Source organism: Miniopterus natalensis, chromosome 1, assembly GCF_054644295.1.
Source record: "Miniopterus natalensis isolate mMinNat1 chromosome 1, mMinNat1.hap1, whole genome shotgun sequence".
Taxonomy (NCBI): domain Eukaryota; kingdom Metazoa; phylum Chordata; class Mammalia; order Chiroptera; family Miniopteridae; genus Miniopterus; species Miniopterus natalensis.
Genome location: NC_142081.1, coordinates 183883108 through 183906979, shown reverse-complemented (window position 1 = coordinate 183906979; position 23872 = coordinate 183883108).

Sequence of the window (23872 nt, the reverse complement as noted above, 5' to 3'; positions counted from 1 at the left end):
CTAGGTCCTTGTTGGTAAGAAAGCAGAGGAGAAAACAGAAAGGTACCTAACCATCTGTATCTTCCAAAAATAAGCAAGAATTGCTCTCTTTAGGCACAAATAACAGTCTTTTAGGAACACCTAAGCTGACGCTCGTATCACTGCTCACATTGTGATGATGGACCTCTACTTTACACAGGATGGAAAGAAGAAACCATACAACTCTGCTCTCCCTCTGTTTCTCTCAACACTGTATTTTTATATAGTGGCCCTGTGCATGTCTTGTTCTTTCATCCATCAGTATTTTGTGTTATACTTTGGCACATTTTAAATATTAATGTTTCTGACATTTCCATGCAGCCTTAGTCCCCATATTGCAATGTCTACTTTCTAATTTGCTCTCCTATATCCCGCTTGACTTTCTTCTTGAAGATATCCCTGAATTCTTCAGGAGGAGGCAGCCACCACTCACTCACTTATGTATTCTTTCATTCATTCAGCAAATATTTATTGAGTTAAATAGGAAAAATACAACATAAAGATAGAGACACTATCTTCATGGAGTTTCTATTGCAGTAGAAAAAAAACACATTAAAGAAAAATTCTAAATTAGAGTTAGTTACATGCATGAGATAAAGATTTTGAGGTAGTAGAAATTAGTAGGACTCATTAATTTAGATATAAAGTTTATGGAAATCTTTGTTTCCTTTTATAGTGTTCATTTCTGCTGTGTGGTTTTCCTTCAACTCCTCTATTAGTTTAGCAGTCTCCTAATTTCTCTCCCCCTCTGCCTCAATATAAGTGTCAAAATTCATTATAAATAAACAGTGTAATTATATTAGAAACAGACAGCCTATGAATAGATAAGAAAAACAATTTTTGATTAGTGCTAGAAATTATTTATTTCAAATTAAACTATTTCTTTTTGAGTTGCTTAGAGCTCAAGCATATGTTTATTTTCATACTCACAGATCTGTGGGCTGTGAAAATAATCCACAACTCTACCATATGTTAAAAGGAATATTTTAGCTGATATATAAAATCTACTAATTTACCAATTTTCTTCTCTCTTCTTTTTTAATGTCATACAATGTCTTTATTGTTCCAAAAGCTTTTTATTGTCGATTAACTTCAAGAGACATTGTTATAATTCTTTTAAAAATATTTTTTGTGTATCTATTATGTCACAAGCTTGGAAATGCTTCATTGAAGATATAAAATGAATTGAAATGGGTAATAAAAGGAGTCATTTCTTTTTATTGTAAATAAATAAAGAAGCATTTAGGGATGGTTTAACACCTTTAATATTAAAATTTCTTCTCGATTACAAATCTAGGTAGATGAAAATCTTTGACCATAAACATAAAAGTTATGAATTTTTATATTCCATTTTATGATCAAACTCTGATGACAAGAATAACATACTATTTGTTGAAAATAAACACAGAAAAAGAGCACAACTTAAAAAGCAAATGTAAAATGTGGTATAAAATTTCTTCACTTAGATATCAGCATTCTTTTTGGTTTTTTGTTCTTAATCTTCACTGGAAGATATTTTTCCATTGCTTTTTTAGAGAGTGGAAGGGAGGGAAGGAGAGGGAAAGAGAGGGAGAGGGAAAGAGAGAGAGAGATAGAGAGATAGAGATAGAGAGAGAGAGAGAGAGAGAGAGAGAGAGAGAGAGAGAGAGAGAGAGAGAGAGAGAGAGAGAGAGGTGAGAGAGACACATCAATTGGTTGCCTCCTGCACGCCCTAGGGACGCATGGTTCCTGCAACCCAGCTGCGTGCCCTTGACCAGGAATTGAATCAGCAATCCCTTGATCTAAGGGCTGGCACTCTAACCACTGAGCAAAACAGGCCAGGGTGATATCAGCATTCCTAACATTCTGACATGCATACTTCCACGCATCCTTAAAGCTCTTTTACCTACCCGCCCCTTAAACAAAATTTACTGTGTTTATTTTCCTCTTTAAAGATACAGTTTGATATGCATGGAAAGATAAGTTCTCATAAATGTTAGACTACTTTTTACAGTGTAGGGCATTCTTCTGCTATTAGCTGAACCATATTCATAGCAAAATCAGTTTTGTTTGTATCAAATATTAGGGTCTTCATATCATCATCAAATTTATTTTGCTTTAGTAAAATTTTTATAAAGCAATTAAATATGAATGTCAAACTATTGTTTTTCACCATGGAAACAAAGTTAATACTTTGGAATTATTAGATTAAAATGATTCACTCTGAAAAACTGTGTTGATCATTCATGAGACATTTGCAAAGGATGGGAAAATATAGTGTAAACCTGGAGTTTTTAGGTTTCTAAGTTCTTCCCTAACAAAACAAACAAACTAGATCTCCAAATTATAGATGATAGGTCATTAAATAAGTTGTAAATAGAAAAGAATCTTGGATATTCAATAGACAAAACTAACTCTAATTAATAACCCTGAATAAAAGAATAGTGACCTAAAAAATGGAATAGTTTTATCCTTCAACACTTTTCTCCTTGGAAACTTTTCATCCTATCAGCTCTAGCCTTCTATACGACAGTGGGAAATGTCCAACTCCAGCCCATTCTAGCCGTCCTGTCTCATCTAAGAGGTGGACAGAAAACAAACCAAAAAACTGAATAGCAAGTGTGAAGTTCATGGTCCCAGAGGAAGCTTAACTGGGAGTTGTGGTTCAGGGTCTTTCATGAAGTTGTTAGCATGGAACAGGAAGAGATTAACCAAAGAATGTATATGCACATATGCATAACCCATGGACATGGACAATAGTGTGGTGAAGGCCTAGCTGGGGGCCAGGTGCAGGGTAGAAGGGTCAATGGGGAAAAACAGGACATCTGTAATACTTTTAGCAATAAAGATAAATTTTTAAAAATGCATACTTAAAAACACATCAAGTTTTCCTAAACATGAAATGCAAAATGTCCTTACCTGTACATCACTCTCCTGCCAAAATAGGGCCAGAAACATTAAGTAAGCAACTACGAATTACAATGATTTTAAGATTAGTCAGAAACATCACCAAGCAGCACCCCAAATTGTGAAAACTAGTTAAGCACATACAAAATTAGAACTAATCCATTAGAATACAAAATGAAAATTATGGATGCTGTCTCAAATATCTGGAATTCTACAAATTTATAAGCATATTTTAGCAAAGTAGACTCTAGTTTTAACAGAACATTACAGTTCAGCATCTATTCCAAAAATGATCTCAAGTCCCAACCAAGCTGTGAAGTGGAGCTGCAATTATCTCAAGGCTCAAATGGGGTTGGAGAGTCTGCTTCCAAACTCATTCACAGGATTGTTGTTGGATCTCAATTTCTCACTGGCCAGAAATTTCCATTGGTCAGAAGCCTCTCTTTCTTATGTAGGCCTTTCCAATGGCTGCCTAAGTGTGGTATATGGTCTCCCCCAGAAAAAAAGAAAAGAAAAAAAAAGGGAAATGGGGGGAGAGAAAGGAAGGGGGTGTATCTCAAAAGATATGATCTAGTGTTTTATATTTCATTTTTATAAATGGCATACATCACTTCTACCATATGCTATTGGTCACACAGATTAGCCCTGGATTACAATGTGCAACTTTAATTACTATTGTATGCTTCATAGTAATATTGTTCTACTTTATGTAAACTGTGAAAACATTACATTTCCTTCAGACTTCATGTTAGTGTTTTACTTTTCTCTTTTTTCTTTGTGTGTGTGTGTGTGCCTATTTCTACTGGGGACAAATTGATCTTTGAACCATCAGAAAAGGTGCTCATTTTTCCAGCTCTTAAAACAATATTCTTGCTGGATATTGATTTCCAGATTGACACTGATTTTTGTTGTTATTATTTTCCTTCCATCACTTTAAAGATGCCCTTTTTTTGACTTCTGGCTTCTGTTGTTTCTGAGGAGAGGTCAGTCATCTTTTGTATGTTTCTCTTTATGTAATGTGACTTTGTATTTTTCTTCTGACTACTTTTAATCTTTTTTCTTTACCCCTGGCATATAAAGTTATCTATGATGTTTCATTTATTTGTATGTTACTTGGATTTTGCTTCACTTCATAAAAATGCACTGATGTTTATCACCAGTTTAGGAAATGTTCAGGTATCTTTTTTTTTTTAAATGTTACTTCAGGCTGTTGTTCTTTATTGACTTTTTTATTCAATCACCATTCTGCTGTTAAACTAATATGTTGTCTATATATTAAAACTATACATTAAGTATATATATATTAAACCTTCCTTTTCAGATATTGTACTTATTTAATATATATTTGTTTCTTATTTATTTATATTTATTTATTTTTCTTTCCTAAAATTCCCTGTCTCTTCACTTATTTTATCCATTTTTTTCCCTTCGGTTTTCAACATATTTGAAATATCTTTTTAAAGAACTTGACCACTAATTTCATCATCTAGGTCATTGCAGGGTCTATATGAATTTAGCTTAATTTTATGTCACATTTTTTTCACGATTTGTAATTTTTTGTTTTATGTTATAATTCTTTATATGACTTATATTTTTCTTTTATCTGGTACATTTACATGATACCGTTGAAGAGATTTGTAATTAGATTTAACAGTACTGAGTTTTGTTCTGGCAGACAGCTAAATTAATGACCGATGATCTTGATTCATTCAGACTTGATTTATTATTTGTTAGAGCTGATATATTTTCAAATTTACCTTAGTCCCACATATTAATTAGTGCAGTGTACAGACCTTACTGTTTGTCCTGTCTGGGTTCTTAACTAAGTGACTGAATTCCTCAGTGAAATATACTCACTCTAGTTGAGCCAGAATTCCAACTTTTCTCAGTCCTGCTTAAATGTGGCATTTCTATTCTGTTCTCAGTGCCACAGTGGTTACTCTGTTATATTTTATTGAAATCTACCTTGTTTCTGCACAGATCAGTCATGGGACAGGGCCCTGTAGAATTCTGAGTCCCCCCTTCTGCTCAGATCTTTCTTTCATGCCCCATAAGTTCAAGCAGCATGAGCAGCACAGAATTCTGATTTCTCCCTTTCTATTCAGACTGCCTTACTCTGCTTGCACCCCACTTTCATGTGCCACAGCCAAGGAAAACAGGGGACTCATATTATGTGTATGCTTTTGTCAAGGGCTGCAATCCTTCACTATCTGTTGTTTAATACCTAAAGTACTTAAAAACAATTATCTTTTATATTTTGATCCATTTTACAATTATTTATGTTGGCGTGCACATCCAATATCAGTTATTTTACCATGGTCTCAATGGTGCCAGAAATATACTCGCTGAATGAATTAATAAAAGTTTAAGATTTACAAATGAATGTGATATAATTATAATGCATATTTGTTGAGAGAGAATGTGAACATACACTCATACACTCATAGACAGGCATAATCTATTGCTGCAATAGTGCAAAGGTCCTAAAACCATTAATTTAATGGACCTCTGGCTCATGACTTGGTTATTTTTTTCTACATCATCTTCTTTTTCCAGAAGGTTCACATATTCATAAACCATAATGTCCAAATTTTAGGTCTAGCTAGAAGAGCTACTATAAGATAGATTTTTGTTTTAAAATAGTATAAAAAATAGAAAAACAAGCTTATTCACCTCTAGATTTTTCTCTTAAGAAGTATATTGAAAGTAAACAATTATATATTTCAGTCATTTTAAAAGTCTCATAATTATAATCTCTAAGTAAAACAGTGTGAAAAAATTTAAATCTGTACTTTTTTTAAATAATAAGTTTTCAGTTTATCATCTTGGGCCACAAAATTTGTAATTCAACTAATTAAAAACCTTTTTTAAAAAAAATAAGATATAATTTCATGATCTTATGAGCCATGGCTATTATCTGAAAATAATCACTTTATTTCTCTAATTAGTTTTATTTTACTCTAATTTATGCATCACGATTACTGAGATCTAGGAAAATGTAGAATGGACATTAACTGTCGAACCCTAATTAATAATTAAGTTACACAAGGGGAAACAAGACAATTTATTCTGACAAGCAATGTTACCTATCTCCCACATTACCGTATCTTGCCAGAAGAACCTCAGTCCTAAAGACTTTATTTCAAACATGTTGCTTTTGAAATAACAGCAGGGACTTCTGGGCTTTTCAGCATCTCTTGTTTACTATCTAGTGTCAAGCTTAATGATCAGCATGAAAGTTATTGCTTACAAATCACCTTAATTAGGATTTCAAACACTTTAAAAAGTCCTTTCAAAACCTCAGATCATATAATTACATTGCCTTCATATATTGTAATTATAGAAGTTTCTTGTAATAAAACATCATAATAAAATGTTCAGATATCTTGCATTTTTAAGGTAAATTTTCTTACCATAGCTCTGCCTGTGAGTACAGTGTTCTCCACTTTCCAAGTTAATAGTTGATTGAATCAGAATCGGGCAGCTAAACCAAGCAATGCAATGAATAGGCTAGTCTATAGCTCTGGGACAACGTGCTACACAATGCCACGCCCAAACTGAGACAATCTAGTTTAATTGACTTATCCTTCAACTCTTTTAACTAGGGGGTTAGAGAGTGTTGTTTTATATAAGTTGTCTTAGATTTTTTTAAGTAAACTCTGTAATGAAGTGAAAAATATACAGAAAAATACATGTCATGTTTCCAGTTTGATAAAGTTGAGCAGAGTGAACCAAGCTTTGTTACCATCAACACAATTATGAAACGGAATATTCTCAACACCAAAGAATTCCCATTATGATCTTTTCCAGTCACTAACAACTCACTGAGGAAACCGCTATCCTCAGCTCTAACACCATAGATTATTTTTCTCTGTTTCTAAAGTTTTGTGTTTTTTTTAAATAAATCATATTAATTTGTTTTGACCTAACATCTTTTGCTTACTATGCTATTTGTGAGATTCATCTATCTTGTCACCTGGCCAGGTGACTCAGTTGATTGGAGGGTCATGTGGTTCACCAAAAGTCTGAGGATTCTATTCATGGTCAGGGCACATACCTAGGTTAAGGGTTCAACCCTTGGTTGGGGCTTGTATAGGAGGCGGCTGACAGATTATTCTCTCTCACATCCATATTTCTCTCTCTCTCTCTCTCTTTCCCTTCCTCTCTTTCTAAAAATCAATAAAACATATCCTCAGGTGAGGATTAAATAATAATAATAATAACAACAACAACAATGTATTTTTTACCTTTGGTTTGTAGCATTTCATTTTATGGAAATTCCCAAGTTAATTCATGATTTCTTGAAATATAATATAGTTATAGATATTTACATATTACCATTATAAAAATTCTAATACATTCCATTTGGTAAATAGTCTAATGAGTATAATAAAGTAAGTAGAATTTCCAATTTATAGATGATATATACATATTCAGCTAGAGGAGTTACTGCTTGTATTAGTTTCTTATTTTTGTGGCAACAAATTGCTATAAACTTAGTGATAAGAGATAACATAAAGTTGTTCTTTTAGAGTTCTGGAGCTCAAAAACTCTAAATTCAAGGTGTTGTAAGGTTGCATATTTCTAAAAATTTCAAGGAAGAATTATTACCTTGCCTTTTCCAGCTTCTAGAGGCTGCCTACATCCCTTGGCTCATGGTTCTTTCTTCAAATCATTGCATTTTCTTACTTCTATCATCACATCTACTACTAACTCTGACTCCCCTGTCTTCCTACTATAAGAACCTTTGTGGTTACACTGGGCTTACCCAGATAATCAAAGATAATCTCCCCATCTCAAAGCCCTCAATTTATTTACATTGGCAAAGCCCCACTTGCCATGAGATAACATATCAAAGCTTCTTGGGGTCAGGACATGCCAAACACATTATTGAAGAAGAGATGAGTAGAACCCTTATATCATAGGTCCGAATGGTTTTGAGCACTATTCAAATATGGGTATTAGATCAATTTTCTGTTGTGTCCTGGGCTGCCTTTGATCTTGTTTTGGAATACAAGAAGATAGAATGTTCCTGCCACTGTGCGCACGCACGCGCGCGTGTGTGTGTGTGTGTGTGTGTAAAATATGAATGTTAGTTACACAGTGTTCTAGTCCCATTTGGTTGGTCTCACACATTTTTTAGAGCAAACTTCTTAAGATGACTGACTTATTTAATATCCATGGACTAAAAGATATTCATTGAGATTAGGTAGCATAAATAAAGAATATCAGACTTATTAAACCACCTTCAGAAATAACGTATCAGTAAAATGTAAAACTCCCAAGTGTAAAGAATCTCTTTATGGTTACACTTAGTCCTCAGGTTGATGACTGATTACTCTTTTTGTTAATAGTTTATAGTTAAAATAAAATTATGCTCCAAAGCAACTGATCAATATACATGGCGCAGAGGGGAAAAAAGAAAAAGGATATTTTAAAAAAACAAACATAAAAGTTAAGTTGATTTTTAAAATGCAAATTTAATATTTGTAATAAAGTGGATATTTTGTGCTATTAATAAGTTTAGCATACTTAAAAACCTAATTTATATTAAATAATTCTATATTGGTAGCATGTAACTGTACTTTGCCTCCCAGTTTGATTTTCTTTAGTTGTTTTTTAGTGAACTGAATTTCACATTATTCAGTTGTTAGTATATGCAGTCAGAGGCAGCAAACAAAGGCCAATTTGAAGGTACTTGTTATACATTCAATTATATATTTTATTTTTAATAATAAGTTAATACCTCCTTTGAGTTTATCTCATGGAATGTTGCATCATGACTGAGCTCATTTTTTCCAAAAAATTATTTATATGCATGATAAATAGGATTGTGGTTATCCACTTCATCACCAATATTTTACTGAATACAGTTCTGTTTCTTAGAATGATGGTGTCTTCAGGAAATCATTTTTCCTATTTCGTTCCAATAGGTGGCATGCTTACTTGGAGCGTCTGGCTTACTACCAGAAGGAATCTATTCTTACTCTTTCAGTTCTAAATCTGTAGTAAAAGATGTCAAAATGAGCTCTCAAGCAATTATGTACTAAAATTATCTCACATTTTAGTACATTAATTGCCACATTAAAATGTAGTATTGACTTAATATTTTAGATACTTATATTTAGTGAATTCAATTAGTATATTAAGGAAATCTGTCACTTTTTGGATAAAAGTTATTATGTTTTATTCAGTCTTTATAGAGCACTAATGTAAAAATGGGTTTATTTAATATCTATTTCTGTACACTTCACTAAATGTTAGTTAAGTGGTAAAAACTACTTTATTATGCAGTTTATCTTAAACAGGAACCTCTGCTCCAATTTTTCTACTAGATGAGTTTGGGGTAAACTGAACCAAGTTTTGGAAGTCATTATTACATTTATATACCAATACTCAGTTTTTCTTCCCTTCTGTGAACAAAGAAGCCTCTACTGGTTTCCACTTCCAGTGCCCAACACTCTTGCAGAAAACAAATAGAGAATATACATTTTACACCAACCTAGCTAAATAATCTGGAAAGTGAACAAAAGTAGGCAGATTCTGGGAAGAAGTAGAAACTTGGACGAAGAGATCAGCATGTGGTATATACTATATCATTATATCCCCCTTTTTCGCCATGCCTCTGAGCACACTGTAGTGACTTTTTGTTGGCCAGCCACAACTTTGATGTCTGAGTCTTTTTGGAAAAAAGGCAAGAGGATATATAGTTGGACAACTACAGTCACTAAGATATAAGATAAAAATTTTAAAAAATGGAGAGCCAAAGAGAGGAGCCAAATTTCAATATATAAATACTGTGCAAATCTCTGCTGACACCAGTTCCATCAAGCATGGGCAGACAGACTATAAACAACCCAGCCAAGGAAATTATGAAAGTACTGAACTAAGATATAATCTCCTGTATAAGACACAGAATTTCAGTTTGCTTCCAATCAGGTTAATTGCCAGTTAAAAAACGTATGAACACATCATTGGAGAAGCTGAGTAGAATCTAAAGCTTATACAACATAACATTCATAATATTATCTAAAAATATTTGACATATAAGGAACCAGGGAAATGTAGGCTATTCTTAAGAGAAAATAAAATTAATGGAAGTAAATCCTAATATTTAGAATGACCAGAGAAAAAAATTTTAAATAGATATTATAAGTACAGATGCTCAATGAGATAAAGGAAAACATGCTGATGATGACATAGAAAATACCAGCACAGACTTTTTTCTTTAAAACTAAACAAGATGAACTGATAAATATAATACCTGAAATTTAAATATCACTAGACAGACTTAATAGCAAAAGGGAGATGTCAGTATAAAGAATCAGCAAATCATTGAAGATAATTTAATAGAAACTATTCCATGTGAAAACAGAGAAAAAAATGAAAAGAGCCACAGGAATCTGGGGGACAATATCAAAAATACAGCATATGTGTAGTTAGAGTTCATACAGAAAAAGAAGGGGGGAAAAAATTAAAAATTATGATGACCTCAATTTTTTACAGTTTTGTGAGAGACATAAAACTAATATTAAAGAAGCTCAGGAGACCCTGAGAAAGATAACTATGAAACAAACCATGCCCAGGATCATTATAGCCAAAATACTGGAAACTAGAGATAAATATAACATCTTTAAATTAGTCAGAGGGAAATTACCTTGTATACTGGGGAACCACAAATCTAACGATTGCTCATTTCTCATCAATAACAACAGAGGCCAGAAAATAGCATTGTTAGAGTATTGAAAAAAATAAAATCACAAATACAAAATTTTATATTCTGCAAAAAAATATATTTCAAGAATGAAAATAAATTGATGCATTTTCAGGTAAAGCAAAATAATAAAAATTGCACGCAGAAGACCTGCAATACAAGAAATAGTTAAAACAGTTTTTCAGGTTGAAGGAAAATGATACCAATTAGATATTTCGATATTCATAAAGGAATAAGTAGTATCAGCTCAGGGAAATAACTGGTAAATTTAAAAATATGTTTTCCTCTGGATTTCATTATAAATCTATGGTACTATAAAACAAAAAATATGGCCATTGAGTTTATTTACATCATATCTAAAGCATAAAGGGTGGAACGGGGTGGGGTTTGGGATGCTCAATGGGCCTACATGGTTTCAAGTTTGCTTATATTAACTCTTAGAAGACTAAGAAAAGTTAAGAGTATATATTGTAATTCCTAAGTAAACCACTGAAAGTTAATTTGAAGATGTACAGCCAAAATCCCAATAAATAATGCGTAATTTCAAAATATATTCAAATAATCAAAAAGAAGAAATAAATAGAAAATAAACATACTAGTAGATTTAAATCTAGCAATTTCTATAATAACATTAATGTTATTAGACTTCACATTCTAATGAAAGGCAGCATTTTTCAGAATAGACAAAAGAACACAGCATTTCTCTTTTTGGCCCTACTTGTAGTTGTATAAAATTATGGCAAATACTGGCCAATAAAATGTGAGCAGAAATGATGTAGATCACTCTGAGCTAAGGCAGTAAAAAAAAAAAAAATCAACTATCCAGGTTTTTTGTTTCTCCTGCAAAAAATGTTCTGGATCATATCCAAGGAGGAAGTGTTGGAGCCCTCAGCTTAGATTTCTGAATCTCTGCTCAGAGAAATTGCACTAGAGAATTACTGGCACCCGCAGGAGAATTTAAGTGAGACACAAGTAACCATTTGTTTTGTGAAGTATTACTTATGTTTGTTAGCATAGCATATCTCAGCCTACTTTAACCAAGAGAAACTCAAGTCAACATTGTTAAAATAATGTATGATTATTTATGAGTCCATCAATTTAAATAATTTACATGACGGAATGAATAGGTTTTAATATACATACAATTTAAATAAGAGTAAAATCTCAGGAACATATAACATCAAAAAATGCTATGATATAATTATTGCACAATTTTTAAAGTTTTGCTAAATTAAAAAGACAGAGAGACAGCAATAACATGAAAGCAATTAAGTTTTAGCTATGAGCATATTTTAATTTTTATGTGCATTCCTGGGTCAGTTCTATCCATCTACATGTATTTGAGACATCAATTTTACAGTTCAAAACTAGATGCACCTTCCTAAAAGATTTTTTTCAAAATGATTCATTCTTAAAGGTGTGATCTAAATATTAGGGGGAAAAAGATTGTTGAAGAAGTGCAAAGTATGAGAAGATATTCATTGTGAATTTACCTGAAATTATAAGTACAAAATACAGGGATTCAAATAGCATAAGTAAAACATTCACACTAGATTTTATAAAAATACACACCTCATAGTGATATTATAAAAACTGCTTTTAGAAGAATGGTGAGAATGATGAAAAGAAATAAAAGATAGAATATAGTATTTCTCCATAAAGAAATTATAAAGTTGATTCATAGTAAAACTTAAAAAGAGGAAAGACCTTAAGTTATAATATTTACTTATTCTACAAATTCAGTAATACCTCTGACAAAAATAAATACCAGGTAAGTAAATGAGATTTTTTAAAATGTTAAAATTGATAATATAGAAATGGAAGGAGGAACTTCTTAATAATTTATTCATTAGTATTTCTGGATTTCTTACTTATGTTTCTTAAAATGATTTAAACAAAATGTGTGTAAAATAAATAGCTAACTAAATTTCAGTAAAGCACTTTTAAATGAATTTCTCAAAGTTATTAATCCCTAAAATGGTTTAGACTGTTTAAAAGTATAGGCCTAAAAGTGAAATAATGCAGAATTTTTTGTTAATGTGAAAATTATTTATACCTTAAGCAGACTGATACAATAGGAAGCTTGTCCTCCCCTTTTCCTATTAACCAGCTCTTTGCAAACAATCTCTTTTTCTGCAATATCTGGTGCTATGCTGGTTAACATGATTTGTTTTTCTTTCCTTAAATTTCTATTTGTATTTTCCCTCAATAGCCTGAGTGTTCACTGTTCAATGAACAAATGATGTGAACAGCAGGTAACTAGTAGGGTTGAGCATATTTAAGGAAACTGACCAGGTAAATGTTATATAGAAATATCAAACACAACCAGTTGTGAAAGTGACCAATGCACAGTGTATTTGTGATCAATTCACAACTCCCTCATGTCAATAGGGCCAGAAGGGTGAAGAAGTTTTTGTTCAAAATATGCTAGTCTAGCATTTTTAAATTATTTCTCATGGTTTTTGATGTTTCATGGTATTCTCGTTCTCAATAATTCAATTTTTCAGGCTTGATAAAATGCTCGAGGTTTCCAATAGTCCATGTTATTACGTTCTTTGGTGTTCACAGGGAATGATCACTGCTTTTCTTTGTGTGTTTTCAATAAAAGGGCTCATGAGCCACAAGATACTTTAGCAACAGTGATATATCCTTCTAAAATAGATCTGACATTGTCATTAGTCGTTCATAGGAGCCCGAGCTGTTAACCTATTTTGTCTTTTCACTGGACATCAAATGCTGAAGTTTACAAGACACAGTGCTTCCCCCTCTCAATCAGATGTCTGCCTGATCTTTTAAGGCACATCAAACACACCGCTGCAAATGTAATTCTGGAACAATTCGTCAGAGTTTCTTTTCTCTTCATTTCTTCACACTGTTTACTCTACACTTTGAAACAAATCCAAAGTTTTCTTAGAATTTTGATTACTTTTCTCATGAGATTATCTACCCTTCAAAATGTTCAAAGAGTTAAAAGAAACTAAAGAATGCTAAGTGCAGCCAGAGTGTCTTTTCCCAAGTGTTGGTCTCATCAAACGCCAAAATACGATTTCTGTTTCCTGTGCTGTCAGTTCATCACATTTCAATGTCAAAAACATTGTTAAATGAGGTCAGACATGCTTCCTGTTTTTGAACCTGATTCTGATAAAGCTGCTGAATTTGTAATATTGTAAGACAAGGACCTCAAAACTTAAATCCATAAATCCTAGCAGTCCACTAAAATGTCTGGTCTGTGGGCTTGTACTCTCTGACAGCTAAGGAAGGCTCTGAGGGTCCAGTGGTAACCTGCTCTGGTGTCAAGTGGTCTGCTCACATGGAAATATAGAAACAGAAGCCAAAAAAATAGGAGAGAGGGTATTTAAAGCCTCAAATGCAGATTTAGACTCTCACATAGTTGGGGATATTGCATGCATGGTGCCACATAACTGACCTGCTCTGGTATACATGAGCATGCAGCGGAAGCACAACAATTTCAGGAGTGAGAGGTAAATCTGCACATGTTGCTGTCACAAAAAAAGAAGGGAATTATTTTTGCTTACTTTCATAATGGCTGCAGCCATTATGTTACATGTGATTAAATACCTATATAGTAACATTATGGTCCCTAAATGGATATATTCAGTGAAATAAGTCAATACAGTGCATTATTTGCCATCATATAAACTTGTGTAGAATAAATATTTCCAACTGTTTAATGAATTGTATTACCATTATATAAATATAGTCTTATAAGTCCATATCAAATAGTTCAAAAAGAGAAAGTACATAAAGGTTAGTACAATTCAATTAAGAAGTTATCATTGTCAACAACATTCTCAAAAATTATATTTATATATATATACATAATTTACTGGTATTAAGCATTAAACATTACTCCAATACTAAAATATTTTTCATATAGTTTAATGTTCTTATATTCTTAACGACAAATTAAATGTGCATATTTTATATAATTCAACCCTTTCTTCTGTCTTTTTATATATTTAAATCAGAATGACCACAGAACATTAGCACATATTCTGGAATTAATTATAGACCATATATTGACCATAATTATTGAGTTATTTATAAAAATGGCATGTAGGAATATTTTGTCCAGTGGTACCATTGAACTATCTTAAACATTACAGATATTGATTTCTTCTATGCTAGCTCTTCTACTTAAAAGTCACCAAAAATATGTAGGTATTTACTGTATTCTACTTTTTTTAATGGAAGTAAAATTATTAAAAAATCATTTAAAATATATAGTAATGATATTTTAGTTCTCCAAATTATACAAATATCTTGATGCCTTCTCTTTTTAAATTTGCCTAATATAGACTATTAAGCTGGTATCAATCAGTCCATGAGTAGTTACTGATTCTATCAAGACAAGCACTGGAAACAGGTGAAGACACTAGACATGGAGAAAATTTGATCTGTATAAAATTACGCCTGCCATTAGGATGATACACATGGTCTACAACAAACTTTGAAATAATCAGCAGCACTCAATGGAATCATGCAATAGCAGTCGAGTGACTCATTCACTTTACATCAAATATTTATGTGGAAAAAATGTTCAACATATAGTATATTACAGATAAGAAAAAATGAAATCAATTTATTTTTTTAATATCTCTTTGATTTACTTCCCAGTTAAAAAATGCTGGAAGCCATCAAAATGGGAAAGTTTAAAGAGTGATAGTGTGTCACTAATCTAACAGAAAAAGAGGGAGAGAAGGAGGGAGAAAGAGAGGGAGAGAGGGAGGGAGGGAGGGAGGGAGGGAGGGAGGGAGGGAGGAAGGAAGGAAGGAAGGAAGGAAGGAAGGAAGGAAGGAAGGAAGGAAGGAAGGAAGGAAGGAAGAAAGAAAGAAAGAAAGAAAGAAAGAAAGAAAGAAAGAAAGAAAGAAAGAAAGAAAGAAAGAAAGAAAGAAAGAAAGAAAGAAAGAAAGAAAGAAAGAAAGAAAGAAGGAAAGAAGGAAAGAAGGAAAGAAGGAAAGAAGGAAAGAAGAAAGAAAGAGAAAGTCAGTTATCACAGTGGGTCATATCCCTACATAAAAAACTTTGGAACTGACTTGTGGTTCCCCCATCACACAGGACACATTCTCGTCCAGTTTTCAGTCTTCACCAGCCTGATTCGCTTATTTTCATGCCCTCCTGCCACACAGAGGCTCAGAATTTGCTACTACTGGACTAAACCATGGGATTTCAAAAAAATTATGATTCTCGAAGATGCTCAAAGAAAACTCCACAGGGATTATTCAGATTTTTTTCAAGAAAGTGCAAAAGAACAATAAAAGTGGATCAGGCGAACCCCATGATATCAGGCACTGAAAATAGCAGTGCAGGCAATAAAGCCATTAGCAATTATTTATTGATCCACCATTATTATCAGACACGGTAATAAGAAGCCTGTTGCTGTCTGAATTATTTATAAACTGATCACCCCAATCTTTTCAGAACTACCCACACTTGTACACATTGTTCCTATTCTCAAATTTGTTTAAACTGTGAAATCAATAAAAAATAAACAAAATCACATTTTATAGCTATAAGGCAGCAGAAATCAGATTGTAAAGTAAAACTTTAATTAAAAATTTGCAGGCAACTCTTATTTCCTTCTAGTGCTGAATAACCAGTTTCTTTTTCTGAGATTCTTGTTAGGTTTCTGTTGGGATTAGTAGTTGAAACCAAGGTTGACATGCTCAAGAAAAAGGGGGGGGGAAGAATAGAAAGGCATTAGGCATGTCTGTGGGAGGTAAAGAAACAGTTGGGCAGCTAAGATTCCTGAAAGAAGGAACCAGGTTTATGCTAAGATTTTAGCATTGGGATATAATTTATCAACAAGAGAATTGATTTTCATGTGACTTGGTGCTGACAAACTTTCTGTCCCTCTGCCTCTATATCTTCAAATTCTTGGAAGAGAGAATTTTATTGTCCACTTTGAATCCGTTATTTATGCCAGGATCACTATCTATTATCAGACAAGTTAGGACATATAGTATAGAAATGGTCACTGAGCACTTAATGCTTCCTTTTAGGGCCTTATCCAGAGAAGAGACTTCATTATAAAATAGGCATCTAACTCAAGGGAAATTTAGTGAAAATAATTTTCCTTCTCTGTTTTTTCTTTATCCATACAAATTCTAGGGTTGGTGGGGAAGGGGAGGGGCACAACCAAAGATAATTTCTAAGATCATTTTTCAATAAAAATGTTTAATAGGTTAAAAACACTAAGGCTTTATGTAATTTTTATATTCTGAACATTAAAATTATGTTATATACTTAAAAATGTGTTATAGGAAAATACTTAATCAACTATTTCCTAAAATCATAGTTCATTATGTAATGACATGTTATATTTTGAGATAAATGTTAAAATACAACCTTATAATTTATAAAACATAAATTGCATTAATTTATAAGTATTAAATTCAATACTTTTTATTTTATAAAGAAAAATGATGTTCCAATTGAATTAGAACTATAGTACATTAAAGATGTAATTCAATATGACTCTAAAAAACTCCATGTTTTTTCTAATTAATCATTATATCCAATAATCTGGTGAAATACATCTCCTTTAATAGCCCAAATGGAGCATTACTTATTCACTAAAATCAATAGAAAATAAAGCCTGTCCTTCACTGATGTTGAAGTTTTGTTATACCAACATGGAAAAATAAATATAAGGGGTGTGTGTGTGTGTATTTCTAGCTGTTTACTGTGGTGGAGCAGTGACTTCAAGTTCTGATTTGCCATCTCAGTTGTCTACTAAGATTGATTGCCTTATGCATCAAAACTTAACAGTTTCCATGGAGAATATTTTATTTCCAAACACTCCTGTCCTGTAGGAGACCAACTTCTTAAAAAAATTATCACCCCTCTCATTTTTCATTCCTTCAATTAAAGATGATATGTAGCTTACTACCTCTCCACCTTACATTATGTAATTATTTCATGGACTAAGTCTATTTCATGTTGTTCAAAGGAATATTCTGTGATGATATAAACATATTATATCTGCACTTTCTAGCACAGAAGCCACAAGACACATGCAGCCATTAAACATTTGTGGAGTGACTAGTATGACTAAGAAACTAAGCTTGCAAATTTAATAATTTTATTTATTTTAAATTAAGTAACCACCTGTGCCTAAAGCTGAATTCACTTCTTCAGTCTTCTCATGACTTGCTGCTGGTACTTTAGTTTTTGTCACATAGCCACTATTTGTCACAAGAACAAGTATTCCATCTCTACCAGAAGTATGTCTTTTAATTATTAAAAATATCTGGTATACACAAACAAGGAAATATTACTTAGCCTTAAAAAAAATTAAATTTTGACACGTCGTACAACATGGACGAATCTTGTAGTCATTATTCTAGGGAAATAAGCCAGTCACAAAAGGACAAATGCCACATGGTTCCATTTAGATGAGGTACTAGAGTAGTCAAAGTCACAGACACAGAAAGGAGCATGGTGGGGAGAGGAGTAATGGGGAATGATGGTTTAATGGGTAGAGTTTCAATTTAGGAAGATCAAAGTTCTGGAGCTGGATGGTGATGGGCACATAACAAGGTAGATGGACTTACTGTCACTGAATGACAAACTTAAAAATGGTGAAAATGTTAAATTTTATGTCATGTATATTTTACTACAGTAAAATCAGCTATGCTATATTGGCAAAATTCTAAATATTCCTCTTTCCATACCATATGATTAACTAATTAAATGGCTGTATGATCATTTGGGAAAGGCCTGGGAGAATCAGTGCCATGTAGCCTCCCTGTGACACTGTTAGGTATTTAGTCCTGGGGAGATGGAGTTATTTTCTGTCAATTGATTTTAAAGATACATTCTTGATTTATTTTTATGGTATACCTGGAGCAATATAGTTTATCAGCAGGTAGGTCTTAATGATTCCATGTTTATTAACAACCTCCAGACCTCTCTGTGATCAACCTCTGCTGCCACCTTATCATTAATCTTCTAGGACTCTATTTTTCTCATTGTAATTAAGGAGCCCACTAGTCTAGTTATGTGCATGGTTTGCTCATGTAATTCCTGTCATGCATCAGTGAGGCAATGTCTCTTCTCCCCGTTTTATTGATGATGACATTGAGGCACAGGGAGTTTGTGGGTATTTGTACAATAAAGTAAGTTATTTTTGGTCAACAATATTTTCATGAAAAAATACCCTAATAAATATACATCAAGATCATTGTGAGAAATTTCTGATACCTCAAGTGGAAATTTCATTCTTCTTTAAAAAGATGTAATCAATATGGATCCATTTACATCATTCCTGATATTCTGGATGAAATTTCAAGGTAAATGCTACAGATTAACTGTTAAAAGTGACTTGTTCCCATGAAACGACGAGGGCCAGAATTTATTCTGCTAGTTTCTTTTCTTTTAAAAGTTTTGTTTTACTGAGTAAAACCTTTTACTTTCAAGTGACAACAGATCTTAAAGAGGCTTTAAAGTGATTGTGAAGATCAAGAAAGCAGCCTCCCCAACCGACTGACAAGGCCTTACTTGGCCATAACCTCAGCTGTGGCTCACCCTGCTGGTCATGGCTGTGCTTTTATAGTTGGAAACCCCACAGAGCAGAGCCTTAGAAATAAATGGCAGGTTCACTCAAGTACAAATGTAGGAATCGTTATGATATCAACCAGATATGGAATATGCTTAAAGAAATCTCTGAGGAGTCAGGTACCAACTAGGTCAAAGAAGCAGTTCCATCCACATAGGAAATAAAGTGTGTGTGTGTATATTGTAATTAAATATATAAAATTTATAGATAAAGAAATATCAATTATAATTTTATACATACTTTATATATAAGTATAAATCACATAATTTATTATATATAAACACACACACACGCGTGCATGTGTATATATATATATATATATATGGAATAAGCGTTTTAAGTAAATGGGTAAGAAGGCTTCCTGGGAAGTGAGGCCCCAGGGGCGTGCTGGATGAAGAAGGAGTGTCCAGCAGCTCTAGGAGATCTCTCCAGGCAGGTGCAGCCTTGTCCTGGTCACAAAGGACAGATGAGACGTAGTAAGTTTAGGGGCAGCAACTAGCTTGCTGTGGCTAAATCAGAAGGCGCATGTTGCAAGAGGCAGCATATGAATCTGAGAAAGTGCCTGGAAGGTAAATCATAAAGGTCCTAGTAAACCACAGCACACTCCCCGCCCCCCCGGAATGAATTAGGATCCTCTGAATAACGGTAAACTGCAGGTCGAGTGCTCCACACTGCCGTTTTAGACGGTTGCTTTGTTGTGAGTATAAAGGAAAGGCCGGCAGCATGTAAAGCCAAGACTGCGTCCAGGAGCATGGTCATTTGGAACATGAGTAAGATCATGCTAATGATGCTGAGGATACAAACAGTAAATACCGTATAGTCCTTACATGCCCAAGGCCGTTCCTAGGTGTTTTATATGCAGTAACACCTGTGGGAGTGCTGAACCATTATAATATACGCCTTTTTAATTTTATAAGAAATCTGTGATAAATGAGTCCCATTTATAGAAGATAAAACTTAGAATGGAGGAAGCATCTGAACACAGCCATTCGGACGCAGAGTCTAAATTTAACCAAAGTATTCTAATGCCATTTGGAACCTGAAGAACTTGAGAAGGATACAAGAAAATTAAGCAAAATAAAAACTGTTGTAATTAACCTAAGTAAATTATCTATTTGACTGAACTGTCATCACCACTATGCTTTTTACTAGGAGCCTGTAATTTAATGCCTGTATTTTGCACGTTACTCCTGTGGTGCCAGCATCTCTCAGATCCTTATCAGCTTGCTCTCCTGCAGCAGCTGCTGTGACCCACAGTCCTGCCTCGGTCGACCACGGCTTGTCCTAGACAGGAAAGGGGCCTCTGACCTGGAAGCCACAGTATGACTAGCTCAGCCAATCCCCTGATTTGAGTTTCTGGTTTTTTGATTTTTTCTTTGTTTTTCCTGTCACATGTGCATCTTAATCTCTCACCAATCTCTTCCCAGACACAGGAACAGGAATATGTGGTCAGTCCGTGACTTAAGGGTACGTCTGCTCAGAAGTGGAGGGAAGGTGGCCTCCCTCTCTTCTCCCTCTGCTGTTATCTTCCTCTCCCTCAAGAGGCAGAGCTCTCTCTTCTTCAGTAATCAGCATTTTTCATCTCCCTCTTCCTCTCCATGATTAGCTAAATGCCATTTTCACAGTTTGAAGAAAAAAGGTAGAGGCTGGTCTCTTCAATACAATAAGTGGTGTTGGGAAAACGATACAGCCTCATGCAAAAGAATGAAACTGGACCACTACCTTATACTACACACAAGAATTAACTCAAAAATGGATAAAGACTTAGTAATCCTGTACTGCATATTTGAAAGTTGCTAAGAGAATAAATCTGAAAAGTTCTCATCACAAGAAAAGACAAAAAACATTTGTAGCTGTGAATTACACCTCAATTTAAAAAAAATTCCATTAATGGGTTTGTAATGAAGCATGGGTGGGCACGATTGCTATTATACCTCTAATTACTGCTGTATATGCTTCCTGCCAACTCGTCGTATTATATGATGATGGAGATTCATCGCTGGCATTAACCTCTATTTCTTACTATCCCAAAACATTTAAAAACTGTTCTACATTGTTTTATGTTGAGTTTTCAAAGTCACTAGGTATTGTGCACTTACAGCGCACCTCAGTTCAGACCAGCCACACTTCAGGTGCTCAGTGGCCACATCTCAGGTGCTCAGTGGCCACATCTCAGGTGCTCAGTGGCCGCCTTTCAGGTGCTCAGTGGCCACATCTCAGGTGCTCAGTGGCCACATCTCAGGTGCTCAGTGGCCACAGGTGGCTTGCGGTTCCCACCTGGGCAGCACAGGTACACGGCCTTTCAGCCCCAGCTTCATGTGCGTGGACGGAACCCCTAATTACCCTCGTGTAAGTGGCCCCTGGGCTATGTTTCCTACCTACCCTGACTCAATTGAATTGAAAATTAAAATTAATTTCATGCAAATGTCCTCTGGGCAGAAGCCATCGTAAGTATTCAGAAAGCTTTCATCTCTGAGTTGTCACATCAGCTTGAGTTTATTTTTCTATTTTTTATTTTTTTACTTAATTTATGAACCTTCCTTAAAGGACAGTAAACATTCAGAGAAGTGAAGCAATCCAAAGGGCACAGATCAGAGAATGGCCACAAAGCAAACTCACCTGTTCACCCAGGGCCCAGCTCAAAAAGTAAGCCAGAAGCAACGTGTCAGAGGTCACTCGGGGCAGAAACAAGACGGCGGGTAGGTAACCGCGTCCCCGCCGCCTCCCGCAACATCAACATCACAACCAAAACACAGAACCACCCTCACTCAGAGCCTTCTGGAATCTGGCTGAACAGAAGCCCCACAACCAGGGAACTGAAGGAGCATCATGACTGGGAGGAGGGGCAGAGACTCGGGCGGGTCGGGGCTGAATGAGACTCGCCCCGGGCCCACACCCAGTGCCGTGGGGTAAACCCGGGAGGGAATCTCAGCGGTGGGGGTTTCCCGGAGGAGCGAGGGGTCCCAGCCCCACAGCAGGCCCCCAGCCCAGGGCTCCTGGGCCGGAAGAGACGTCCCCACAACTCCGGGCTGTGAAACCAGCGGGGACTGTCCCTGAGGGTCGCGGAGGCTGCGGGAGCCCCAGCAGCTCCTCTAAAGGGCCCGGCGCGGACTCACTCGGACGCTCCCTCTGGGCCCAGCGCCGGGCAGCAGCCTGAAAGGACCCGGGACACTCGGGGGGGGGGGGGGGGGAACTAACCTGCCTGAGATCCGGGCGAGAGGCGGAGGGGCGGCTTCCTCCCAGGCAGAAGGGCCGGCGGAGGCCATGGCTCCTTTGGCGAGTCCTCCCCGCACAGCCGGCAGGCAGGCAGGCTCTGTATTTGAATCGCCAGCACCTGACTCACACCTTTGGCCCCACCCCGTGATTCCCGGAGGCCCCGCCCCTCCCCACCTGCAGCTCATCCAGGCCATTGCCAGGGGCTTTTCTATGCAAGTGGCCTCTCGAGCCTCAGGCTTAGGACTTTCCTAAAATCCCTCAAATAAGCAGCAGCTGCCCCATACGCCTTGATAAGCGGCCCCAGGCCTGGCACTAGCCACAGCTGCACTGGCTCATAGCTTGGCCTCTCCTGGGCTCCTCCAAGCCCAGCACAAGCAGCAGCCAACTATGGTTTGCTGTGCAGCTCATGCTGGAGGGCCCTGGGCAAGGCACTGGCACAGGCTGACTTTGCACCTCCCGGGAGGCCCCAGAGACAGTGAACCTGGGAGTCAGACTCGACCACGCTGGATTACAACCCTACCACATCCAAGAGTGACGCTCAAGGGGCGCACTTGGTGAACATCAAGCTCCACTGAAGTAAATCCTGCTCCATAGGGGTGTCTCCAGCACAGCAGCTCTTTGGCTGTAGTTGCAGCTGGTCCTCACAGCCGATTGGCCTGGGGGTCAATTCCTCCCAGTGATGCCAACAGCAACCAAGGCTCAGCTACAACAGGACAGTGCACACAGCCCACACAGAGGAGCACCTAGAAGGCCCAGCTCAGGTGACTGGGGAGGCTGAGCCACTGGGCCCTACAAGACACCTACTACACAAAGCCACTCTACCGATTCCAGGAGACATAGCAGCTCTACCTAATACATAGAAACAAACACCTGAAAGCAGCCAAAATATGGAGGCAAAGAAACATGTCACATAGGAAACAGAAGAAATCTCCAGAAAAGGAACTAAATGAAATAGATCCAAGCAAGCTAACAGATACGGAGTTCAGAATAATGGTTATAAGGATGCTCAAGCATATTAGTAAGAGTATGACGAAAACAACTGAGAAAATCAGACATAATAAAGTATCAATTTGAAATGAAGGCTACACAAATTGAAATGAAGAATAATTTACAGGGAATCAACAGTAGAGTAGAGGACACTGAGAATCAAATCAGCAATTTGGGCATGAGGAAACAAAAAACACCCAACCAGAAGAGCAAAAAGAAAAAAAAAAATCCAGAAATATAAAAATAGTATTAGGAGTCACTGGGACAACATTTGTATTATTGGGGTGCCAGAAGGAGAGGAAAGAGAGCAATAAATTGAAAATCTATTTGAGAAAATAATTACAGAAAACTTCCACTACCTGGGGAAAGAAATCGACTTACGAGTCTAGGAAGCACAGAGGGTCCCAAACAAGAGGAACCCAAAGAGGCCCACAGCAAGACACATCATAATTAAAATGCCAAAGGTTAAA